The sequence below is a fragment of the Clarias gariepinus genome, chromosome 9, assembly GCF_024256425.1.
Source record: "Clarias gariepinus isolate MV-2021 ecotype Netherlands chromosome 9, CGAR_prim_01v2, whole genome shotgun sequence".
Classification (NCBI taxonomy): Eukaryota; Metazoa; Chordata; class Actinopteri; order Siluriformes; family Clariidae; genus Clarias; species Clarias gariepinus.
In genome coordinates this window covers 34,630,827-34,643,969 of record NC_071108.1, presented here as the reverse complement: position 1 = coordinate 34,643,969, position 13,143 = coordinate 34,630,827, and positions in this window count along the sequence as shown.

Genomic DNA, 13,143 nt, shown 5'->3' with positions numbered 1-13,143 from the left:
AAATTCTGGCATCATGCACAGATCCTGGCCATTTTGCCTTATCAATAGTAATGATGTGAATTGCCTCACATATTAAAAAAGTAATGATTTTAATGATTTTAACAAGGCAAAAAATTAAGCACACAAAATTAGGTTGTTATCTGTACATTGCTACTATGAATAGATTTCCTATTAACATCATCTCCCTCATTTATTGAAGGAGCTTTAATAGGAATGTGGGTGCCATCAATGCACCCAATTACATTTGGAAACCCTGAAATAGAAAGTCATATATGGAAGCATCAAGTGTGTGCGCAGGATGAATACATGTATACAGTAGATATAAATAGTATGACTACATATTAAATATGCGTCATCGATTTTACTACAAAAGACAAACCTGCCACTCAGTGGAATTCCTCTTTAATACCACGCAGAGGTTTATGTCCAGGGAACTGTACACACGTGTGGAAGAAGTGTTTAAGTGCCAGACATACAGTTGCCTTTCCCACATGCTCTGCATCGCCCAATGTGCTATGTACAGAATGTTTTCTAAGCGCAGACCCGCGGTTTGTGACATTTGCAATATGCGGTTTCAAGAGATGTATTAGGTAAATTACGGATTCTATTGAAAAACAATATCGCTCTTTCAAATAATCATTAGGAAATGAAAAAACATCAATACGCGGTCTTATAACCCTCTCCCGGCGAAAAAAACCTTGTATAAATTGTGCCTTCACGTCCACAGGATCCTCATCAAAAGAGCGCGCCATGCTGAATAACCTTCTAAAACAAACTAACCCTCGAACATAACCTGCTACCGAGCAGGTTATCTTCAGAGAGTAAGTTTCTATGGTTACATACAGACCCAGAAAGTTACCTCCGTTTTTGGAACCGAAAGTTGAGGTTATCCACTAACTTACTCTTAAACTTACCCAGGTATGTCACATAACCTGCTTTCTGGAATACCCCCCCAGACGAGGAGACTAAACAGACTAAGATTTAAGCAGGTTAGTAGTGCACTGGTTAGTATTTATACAGAATAAGAACTACACATGCAAAGGAGGTTACTCACACATGAGGGTAAACACACAAGGCTAATTCTCCTAGAGGCTAATCATGCTAGGAGAAACTAGGTAAACTTAACTTAAAGCTCCATAAACCAAATGCCAACTAAACAAACTAAAACGACCATAACAAGAGAAAACAAAACCCACTTAAAAGACAGAAATTAATGCTCGACCCAGTTATCCAGAACAACCAGCTATTTATAACAAGACTTATTAGCTACCTCGTTCAGGTGAGCACCCGCATCACCTGACCGAGGAGCCTTCTGGGAAACTGAGTCTACCAACAAAAACTACAAACTAAAAAAAAAAAACCTCTAGTGGGCAACCCTCACAGTTTCTGATTTGGATGGATGAATTTCTTTTGCTTTGGGGAAACTTAAAAATATATTTATATTTAATAAAAATTGAACCTTAAATAAAATTATAACATTTGATTTGAGAGAAAGTAAAAAAAATGCTTGTAACAAATTGAAACAATTTTTTAAAGTTGATCCAAAGTATCATTTTTTTCAGTGCATGTGTGTAAATTAGATAGAGGGTGGGGGAAAGGTGTAGTTAGAGGGAGTAGAGATAGGGAAGGTAGAGGAGTTTAAATGTTCAGGGTCACCTGCCTGAAGCAATGAGGAGTGTGGTAGAGAAGTGAAGAAGAGAGTGCAGACAGGTAGAGAACAGTAGCAGGAGTGATCTGTAACAGAAAGAATCAGCAAGAGTGAAATGAAAAGTTTACAGGATGGTAGTGAGAGCAGTGCAGTTGTACGGTTTGGACACGCTGCCGCTGACAAAAAAGACAGGAAGCAGAGGTGGAGGTGGCAGAGCCGAAGATGCTGTGGTTTGCGTTTGGTGTGACAAAAATGGACCGGATTAGAAATGAATATATTAAAGGGTTTGGGGATTCTTTTCAAAATTCTGATTCTTTTGTTTAGTTCCCTGTCTTATTTAAACCTTTACTCATTTAGTTTATCATGTTTAATTTCTTATATTAAGTAGCTTCATGTGTATCATTTCATGTGTGCTTCCTCAGATCAGAATCTGGGGAGTTTAAAACCTGTGTTGGCCTTGGGCTCTTTGCCTGCTGGGCCCTGTGCATGTTTGGCTGTGGTGCACTGGGTGTTCTGAAGGGCAGAGGTAGCTTAGTGGTTAAGGTGCAACTGTAGGGAAAGACCCTTAACCCTTACCTTACCCGCTCAAGTGTAATGCAATGTTAGTCGCTCTGAATAAGGGTGTCTGCAAAATGTTGTAATGTAAATAGTACATACTGTACATACATTCATATACTGTGTACTATACTGTATTGTTAATCAAAAATTTATTTCATGGCAAATCTTTTTCATCACCCTGAAAAAGTGATTCGAACTGTAAAGCAGAAGACTTGCAGCTTCCCCTAGATACAGATGATAAAGTAATATTTACATTTACAACAGAGACCATAAAGTTTGACTCTTGTTAGCCTTTCAAAACTAGAGCCACTGTTTGGCTTTATGATTTTTATGATTGACTGGCCTTCAAGTTTAGTTATGCTTATCAAGCTTAAACATTTGCATGAAATTTCTTTATTTAAACTGTTTTTGTTGATAAAGTGTCACAATTAACAGATATGTTCAAGTGCAGCTGAACAGGAAGAGTCTTAAGCACAAGTTTACCTCTGAATCACACAAAATAGGGAAAATGTACACATCAAAGTGGCTTAGTTTAAATTACTTAATTTATTATTACAGTACTCTGATGTGGCTAAATTACATTAAATGTATAAAAAAATTGTCACTTAAAGTCCTTTCACAGGAGGATGACAAAGGATGACATTTGTAGTTCTCAGAATCATTCCATTGCAGGTTTATCTCTTAATGGTGGCATAAACAGTTTTTTTTTATTGATTATATGATTAGTTCTAAATGGTCTGTTCTGTTACTATGAATTCCCTTACCTTGTAGTACATGTTATATGAGGAACTGAAACCATGTGGGGTGCAAATATTTTAAAATAGATAGAAAAAATAGGAAGTGTCTTGGGAGGCATAAAGCTCTGCTCAGATTAAAACCATCACATATTCTTCAAAAACGTCTTTCCTAAAATACATGTTAATGCATTTTCTATCATTAGAATATTGACTATCATTAGAACATATTCATCAATTTTTTTTAAAACATACTTCAAATATCTAATATCAAGGTACTGTAACACCACAGAGAGATTAACCAATGATGCAGACTTCATGAAAAGAGAGCAAGGGAACAATTCTCACACTCACACTCACCATTCTAGGAACTGTGAAATTCCAGAAAAAGGTCAAGAGTTCAGACGTTCCTTTACCCTGCAGAAGTTAATTGTTTTGTTATCACTTACATTGTAGCAGTTATAAGTATATACCCCCTTTACCTTTCAAAAATATGCAGCTGGCCATGTTACAGAGAAATCGTCTCGGGTTACTTTGCTGTAACCCTGTTCCCTGAAAAGGCGGGAACGAGATGCTGCGTGAAAACGCTATGAGAAACATCTTGTCATGTTGCCGGTTGTAAAGCATGTGTGTATCAAACACGCCAAATTTTGGCTTATATAACCTCGGTCGGGTAACGTCATCTGATGAGACGCACCTGCAGGGTATAAATAGGAGTAAACAGGAAAAATTCCTCAGATTGATTTGTCTGAACGGACGTCCGGTCACGTAGGCAGTGTGGCATTGGGACGCAGCATCTCGTTCTCGCCTTTTCAGGGAACAGGGTTACAGCAAAGTAACCCGAGACGTTCCCTTTCAAAGGCTACACTCGATGCTGCGTGAAAACGCTATGGGAACGAGAATACCAATGCCGCCAAAGTGTCTGGACCCCAAGGTTGTGTAGCGTGTGCGCACAAGGCCGAGAAGGTCTCAGAACTATATCTGGATATCTATATCTGATGCGGTGGACATAAATCTGAAGAGCACGTACTGGACACAGTAAGTCTCTCCTGCTCCGAAGCTGTAAAAGGCGGAGGACAGAAGGCTTCAAAAACAATAGGGTGCATGTTGAGAATGGAACTTTCGGAAGATAGTTCAGTGAAGATGCAAAATGGCCCTGACTAGCCCAGGAGCAAAGTCTAGGCAGGATGGGGAGACTGACAGATCTCCAATCCTCTTAGAGAGGTAACGGCCCTTAGAAAAACAATCTTAAAGGTCAGAAACCTGAGGCGCTGACTCTAGTGGTTAAAAAAAAAGGGTGTCAATTGGCTCTTCGAGATAGATAAAACCCACAAAAGGGACCGTGTCACAGTAACCCCACCAATCAGGACGTGGCAGGCTGAAATAGCAGTTACGTACAACCTGAGGGTACACAAGCCTGAGGACAATTTTTCCTGCAGAAACTCCAGCACTGAAACATTTCGGCAGTGGACTGGGTCTACCTGCTTCCTCATGCACCAACTTTCAAATACATTCCATTTGAGCGCATAAGCTCTTCTAGGGGAGGGAGCCCTAGCACTTAGAATAGTCTTAATTACGCTGGCTGAAAGACCAGCTTGACTTAGTTGGTCCCGTTCAGGGACAGAACGTGAAGGTTCCAAAGCTCGGGCCGGGGATGAAATATCGTCCCCTGCGCCTGAGACAGAAGATCCCACCTCATTGAAATCACCCATGGTGAGCTGTTGAAGAGGGATACTAGATCCTAGAACCACACTCTGGTCGGCCAACAGGGCGCTATCAATAAGAGGCGCAAGCGCTGTTGATGGACCCTCGCCAAGACTCCCGGGAGCAGAGCTATCAGGAAAAGCGCATAAAGGCGTAACCAGGGCCATGTACGGACCAAGGCGTCCAGACCCGCTAGCTATTTAGCTACAGCACAGTCCGCCCTGGCGATTAATATATGAGACTGCCATAGTGTTGTCCACCCGCACTAGGACATGGTAGCCTCTTAACTGCTGGAGGAAGTGCTTTAGGGCCAGAAATAGAGCAATCATTTTGAAGCAATTAATGTGCCGCGCGAGAAGATGGCCTCTCCAGCTCCCTTGGGCTGGGCGGTCATCTAAGACCGCACCCCAGCCCATGAGGGACGCACCTGTCGTTAGCATCTGCGACGACAAGACAAACTTAGAGTGGGACCCAAAGTCAGAAACCGGGGTCTGAACCACATAGGAAGGGTATGAAGCACCTGGCGCATAACCTTTATTGGGGATTGGCCCTAGAGTGAAATCCCCTGGTTCTTAGCTTGGTAGGATTTGAGAGCAATCACTTTGACAGTCAACATTTTGAAGCTGTATTTATTTATTTTAGATTGGACGTAGCGCCCCGTTCCTCTTGGGAACCAAGAAATACCGACTGTAGTAGCCCGACTCACTGTCTGGTAGGGGAACATGTTCCATGGCCCCATTCCCCAGCAACTTCTGTCAGCAGATGCGCACTTTCTGGTTTCACGAAAGTGGAGACCACGCCGTTAAGACACGGAGGGTGATGTGAGAACTGCTATCCATCCACTTCATTCTCGAAAGGAATTCTGTGTGCCTCTCCCCATTGGGGGGCCACCCTCGTGGTCCTGGGCACATGAAACTCAGGCCTTTTTTGTGAAGAAGACAATATGCCAGTCTGAGTTCCTTTGAGGCGGATTGCGAAGCGCGGCGCGACACACCCCAATCTTTACGAGGGGGTGCCCGGCTCAAAAACACTCTCCTTGTGTGTTTCACGCCTTGCTAGAGTCAGACCCGGTCGAGACTGGGTGGCCGACAGTCCCGACTCTTGAGCACGGCGGGAAAGGAATTTCCGAAGGCTTGTTCATATAACTTCTCCTCATGAACCTAGTGGCGAACGAGTTAACGACATCGCCAAACAGGCCGGAAGGCGAGATAGGGGCATCAAGGAGGAATGCACAATCCTATGCTTGATGCCGCTGAGATTCAGCCACAAGTCTGTGGCCCGGCGTAATTCCAGAACGCCCTATCTTGAAGAGCCCCGCCAGTACTCAAGTCTCTCAGCAGGTCAGCCTGGTAGGCCTGCAAAACCGTCATGGTGTGCAATGGAGCACCAACCAGACCTGCTGCCTGAAAAGCTTTTCCCTCCAGGGAAGATAAAAGTCTACACAGCTTGAAAGGAAGTATTAGCTTTTCAGGGAGGATGATGTCCCAAGAGAGAGCTAGCCTGGAAGCGTCTCTTCTATCTGGGCATCATCATATAACCCTGCGCTTCCACCTTAACTATATTTAAACAAATAAATAAGTAGATGGCAGGAAAACACGGGATAAATACAGCTTACTCCATGAAAGGGTTAACTCATATGGAGATTGCTAAGAAAAAGGGAGAGAGCGTCGTTGAGGCTCCGCCCCCCGGCCACCCGACAGAACCTGCCGTCTAATGGGTTTTTTATTTATTATTTTTTTTTTTTTGTGCTTGGGTGCTATTTCCATCTCCGCGGAACGAGAGAGAATGTTTATCCTTGCCCATTCACAAGAAGCGCAGCGCGCGCTTGTGAGCGGACAAAGGGATTTCCCGATCCAACGAGGAGTGAGAGTTTTAAATCCGTCTCTCACAGCTCTGATGGATACACGCGTTTTAAGCCCCAGAAATGCGCCGCGGCCCAGAGCTTCCCAAGAAATGCGGGGCGAGCGCGAGCACTTTATTCAAAGCAGTAAAGTGTAAAGGTCGTCCTCCGATATGGATTTATCAGACACGAAGGGATATCTCAATTAAAACTCTGCCATATCGGTGAGTTAGACACTTTTTTATTTTGCTGGTTTAAACACAGACACGCATACACAACAAGGTCAGTGAAGACAAGAATCTGAGGAATGTTTCCGGTTCACTCCTATTTATAACCTGCAGGTGCGTCTCATCAGATGACGTCACCCGACCGAGGTTATATAAGCCAAAATGTGGCGTGTTTGATACACACATGCTTCACAACCGGCAACATGACAAGATGTTTCCCATAGCGTTTTCACGCAGCATCGAGTGTAGCCTTTGAAAGGGAACATGAAACATAACTCTCCTGTCTCAAAGATGTAAAATTATAGCTCTAGCTCTGACAGCAATACAGACAATGGAGACTCTTTGCATAAATAGTAAGTAAACATCTCTTTACCACAAAGCTTAACCATACCCAGTTATGTGGTGTGTCTGCCAAATAAGTCATGACTATAGAAGCAATATTGGATTAAATCTAATAAAATATTAAATCTATAAAGAGCTGCAGCTGATCTGCTGCTATAGAAAACTAGTGTCATTGACAGGAAAGGAGTTAGTAGAAATTATTAAAAGGTTAAAGCTAAGCTAATTTAGCTAACTGAGTTTTAGGCCCCCAATTCACTGAGCCGAATTTAATTGAGAATCAAGACTGATGCAAATTTTTTATGGCCTGAGGACAGCAACAGCGGCTTACAGGCTCTTTTGGGCTCTGTTTGAATTCCGTCCTGTTTGTCTGCAAGAAAGTTGAAGCAAGTTCAAAGATTTCGCTGCTCCCTCCCAATATTATCACCTCGGTAATGTCTTGGTGTCAATTGTTAAATGCCTTTATCAAGTTATTACCAATTTTAATCTCATTTATGGAGTCCTTAACGGTTTTCATGACCTCCTTCCCTGTTTTGCAACATTCGGCAAGCAAAAATCATTCATAATAAATATAGATGGAAGTAATGACGGAATTAACAAAGTGATTTTTTTTAAAGAAAATAGTGCTGATTAAAAATGATTGAAAGATATATTAAAGTGAGATGCACAATATAAATGTTTTAATCTAAAATGCCTGTGGTTTGATCATTCCTGTTAATTTCATAATATGTTTATAATAAAGATAAATTTACCATCTAATTTTGAAATATATGTAGCATAGCTGCCAACTTTTCACAAAAACTTGGAGTGAGATTCTGAATATAAGGACATGGTCTTGGGCGCACACGATTCCCTCAGTGAGTTTTCTGTATACCACACACCTTACACTGCATGGCTCAGGTTCTGTATATTATAGGACAAAGGACAGGAGAAAGTTCTATCTGCATTGAGTTTAATCAAACACAAAACAGTGCATCATTATTTATATTCATGAGAATATTCAGGGGATAACACTTGATTAAGAAAGAATACAATAAAACACACGCAACATTATGTGTAATGTTGTTTTGTGACAGTGACCATTGTTAAAAGCGCTATATAAATAAAATTAAATTACATTGAAGCCTTTTAGTGTTTTATAAGTATAAAAAGTGCTACATTATTAAACTAAAATATTTTAATGTCACTGTAAATACTGACATGTATTTCCCTTTTTGGATAATACTGTGTCACTCCCGTCCCCATCTGCATGCAACTTTTTCATGTGATTGATGTCTTCACAGAGCTGTGTGAAAGTGTGTTAATTACAACCAGATTACGTAAATATTATTTCTCTTGACTTGAGGGGACCAAGTGGAGACTTGTACCGGTTCCCCTCAGCCACAGAGCAATATAAGGTTATCATCATATTCACCTTGGTAATAGTCCATATAGTCATTTTAAAGTCCCACTAGTAAGCTTTTTCAAATATTTTCTTTCATGCAGTGTGTCATGTAGCTGTATGTGAACATAAACTATCTGCACTATCTGTGATGCTGACAGTGCACGATAAATGAAGTTTTTGTCTATTAAAAAAAAGAGTCGGCTCACATTCGCCTAAACGAGTCGTTAGCAAATCTATTTTTACTCTGTTACGGATCCACGTCACTCCGTAACATATTTGCATAATGTCCGCCCACGTTCTACGTCACGAACAACTTGCCCGCCATCTTACAATTAACGTTACCACACTCTTGTTAATGTGACCGAGCATTCATGCCAGGTTCGCTTAAACACTTTGTAATATAAAAAAACAATAAAAACGAGAGCACACGAAATCCTTTTTAACTGTTTATTCTCCACCATTCACCAAAACTGAACTCTAACACTAGCGAAGTGTGCATGCCTATCTACGGCAAGCTCCGAGGGGAAAAATGTAGAAGAGTAAGGACACAAAGGATGCGTACTTCGCGCATCACACACACACACAAACACACGCGCACGAAGTGCGCATGCCCCATGCCCCGAGGGGAAAATGCATTAGTAGTAATGGTGGACCAGCGTTATTTGTTTGGACGAGAGAAGGAGAGAGGCTGTGGTTCATTTTCTTTCGAAGATTTTTTAACCGGATTATCTTTGACTGGACCTATTCCCCGGACTTCTCAACCTCCGTCATCGGCCTCTCGGACTTCATTAACCCCTGTGAGACCGAACCATACTCGGTATACTCAGATAACACACATACAATAAACACGGACTTCGGACATTTTCCACTCACTCGCGTTCATGTACACATACCGTTTATTATATGTAGTTTGTAAATATTGTTTATATCTTTGTTTGGTTGTGGTGCACCTTTTTCATTTACTTTATTTAGTTTTGTATAATACACGTTTGCTTTATCTACTTGTTTGTGTTTGTCCTTTTCACCGGTTTACCAGCCTTTTAACGCAACACCAACACAAAATTAAAAGACCTCTCAATTTTTGTAGCCACAGTTAATATAAAATTAGCTGGTTGTTACACGGTAAAACCGACACCATCTTTTCTATGTATTGACGGGTCTCCAGAGCTGTCATTCAGTTATGGTAATGGGCGTTTCGTTTTCCGACACACGCTGTAGCGGTAGACCAATCATAAATCACCGCGCCATCTGACCAATCACAGCAGTGAGGGCTCACGGAAAGGAGGGGTTTAGACAGACTGAATCTTTGAACTGCTTCACACGAGTCGTGTACGAATCATTTAGAAATGGGGTAAAATTAAATCTATTTTTGGAGAAAAATAAATTGTTTTTTGACCTTGCATACATGTAAACCTGTTTTAAGAGACACATTTAGCAATATAAGGAACCTTTAAAATGGCATAATTGGGGCACTTTAATAATGCTTTATGTCAGTAGTGACATTACAGTTTGAATATTAATTATTTAGGACTTGGTATAGGGCTTGGTATAGGGCAAACTACTGAACATTATCATGTCAATAACACTTTATCGCCTCATGTTAAATTAGCTGTAGAGTCATTTTAATGTCTTCATGAATTAATTTAAGTTATTTTGGCTTGATGTGGGGTTGCTATTCTTGATAAATTAACAGAATTGTGACCACCCGCCAATTTTAAATCAGGTTCAAGTGCAGATACAGATCTGTTTCGGGAAAAGGTATCCAGCAACTTGCCGCGGCTGTGCGCGGCAAGCTGTGAAAATGCCTTTCGTTACCTGTAGGGGGCAGTTGTGTTTCAATCTGAAGTATTGTGTGTCTACTGAAGCCGAAAATGTGCTATCTCGCTTAGGCGCCAATTAACAGCAAGCGACAAAGCTCATAAACGTGTTGAGCTCAAACTGTAAATACCAATTTGTATTTATTCTTCATTTTCTTCACTCCTTTAATGATAATACTTCTTTGACTGCGCTTTCTCCATTCAGTATTATTATTATTATTAGTAGTAGTTCCCCCGAATTTATTATTGTTGTTATTCTTCTTATTATTATTGTAACGCACCCGCGCATGTGTGCAAAAAGACGAAGTACAGCAAAAAATACAAAAAAATATGTTAGCCTAAAACAATATTGTTTTATGTGTTTATGCGCTTTAAATATACACTAAACAATAAACACTGCCTTTTGCAAAGTAAAAGTGAGTTGCACGTGCGGCTTTTTGATCAAAAAGCTGATAAACGGGTGCACAGATATGAGCAGATTTATCGATAAAACTACAGACATGAAATGCAACAAACACAAAAATATATGCTACTCACTGAATACAATGCGACAGCATGCAGAATCCCCGGGCTTTGACTGCGCTTCCTCCATTCATTAGTAAAAATGCTGGGTTTCTGTAAACACGTGGTTGTGTTGTTTATGCTGGGTCAAAATTCTGTATTATTTTGGGTACTTTAATCACACTGTTGGGTTGCTTTTGCTTTAAATACTAAAAGTGCTGCATGATTAAACTCAATGCAAAAAAATGGAAAAAAGAAACTTCTCCGTTTCCTTCCTTTTGTTCCGGTGTTTATGCAGTAAACCCATGGGTGAACACGATGATTTAAGAATTTAATTAAACACGAATATATATAAGTGGCATTTTAATTTAAATCCAACATTTTAATGGTCAGTGATTGGTGCATGGGCGTCAACTCGCACGTTCTGTAATATTCCATTGTCATTCATACTGCCATTATTTTAAAGCCCTTTACTGAAGCATTCTCTGGTTAGTAAGTAAGTACACTCAACAAAAATATAAACACAACACCTTTGTTTCTGCTCCGATTTTTCATGAGATGGACTTAAAGATCTAAAATTCATTCCAGATACACAATATTACCATTTCTCTCAAACATTGTTCACAAATCAGTCTAAATGTGTGATAGTGAGCACTTCTGCTTTCATCAAGATGCTGATCTGACATCATGAGTAGTGCACAGGTGTACCTTATACTGCCCACAATAAAAGAGGGAGCGTGCAATTGGCATGCTGACAGCAGAAATGTCAACCAGATCTGTTGCTCGTGCATTGAATGTTCATTTCTCCACCATAAGCCGTCTCCAAAGGCATTTCAGAGAATATGGCAGTACATCCAACCGGCCTCACAACCGCAGACCACGTGTAACCACACCAGCCCAGGACCTCCACATCCGGCAGGTTCACCTCCAAGATCGTCTGAGACCAGCCACTCAGACAGCTGCTGAAACAATTGGTTTGCATAACCAAACAATTTCTGCACAAACTGTCAGAAACCGTCTCAGGGAAGCTCAACTGCATGCTCGTCGTCCTCATCGGGGTCTTGACCTGACTCCAGCTCGTCGCCGTAACAGACTTGAGTGGGCAAATGCTCACATTCGATGGCGTCTGGCACGTTGGAGAGGTGTTCTCTTTACGGATGAATCTCGGTTTACATTGTTCAGGGCAGATGGCAGACAGCGTGTGTGGCGTCGTGTGGGTGAGCGCTTTGCTGATGTCAATGTTGTGGATCGAGTGGCCCATGATGGTGGTGGGGTTATGGTATGGGCAGGCATCTGTTATGGACGAAGAACACAGGTACATTTTATTGATGGCATTTTAATGCACAGAGATACCGTAATGAGATCCTGAGGCCCATTGTTGTGCCATACATCCATGAACATCAGCTCATGTTTCAGCAAGATAATGCACGGCCCCATGTTGCAAGGATCTGTACACAGTTCTTGGAAGCTGAAAATGTCCTAGTTCTTGCATGGCCAGCATACTCACCAGACATGTCACCCGTTGAGCATGTTTGGGATGTGCTTGACCGGCGTATACGACAGCGTGTACCAGTTCCCACTAATATCCAACAACTCCAAACACAGCTATTGAAGAGGAGTGGACCAACATTCCACAGGCCACAACTGACAATCTGATAAACTCTATGCGAAGATGTGTTGCACTGCATGAGGCAAATGGTGGTCACACCAGATACTGACCGGTTCTAAGTCCCCAGACCCCCAATAAAGCAAAAAACTGCACATTCCAGGGTGGCCTTTTATTATGGGCAGTATAAGGTACACCTGTGCACTACTCATGATGTCAGATCAGCATCTTGATGTGGCACACCTGTGAGGTGGGATGGATTATCTCAGCAAAGCAGAAGTGCTCACTATCACACATTTAGACTGATTTGTGAACAATGTTTGAGAGAAATGGTAATATTGTGTATCTGGAATGAATTTTAGATCTTTAAGTTCATCTCATGAAAAATCGGAGCAGAAACAAAGGTGTTGCGTTTATATTTTTGTTGAGTGTAAGTAAGAAATAAAAGAGAAATGAATAAATAGCTTTAAATGGTAGTTCAGCGTAGTAAAAGTACCCTAACATGAGTTTATATATAATGAAAGTATTATGTATAAAGAAAATCTAATTTATATATTTGTATTTAATTAAATTCTTAAAATTTTAATGGTTAGTGTTTGTTGCAGACATTTACACTATTTTTGGGGAAGAGCTTGGCTTGTACAGGTTACTATACGCTAATCAGCAGTCGACGCCCCGCCGTAACCAGCAGATCAAAGGAGCAGTTATCGGCTATGACACGTAGCCTTCTGAGTTTAGTGTGTGTGTGTTGGAGGCCAGATTTGGTTGGTTGGTTGGTTGGAAGC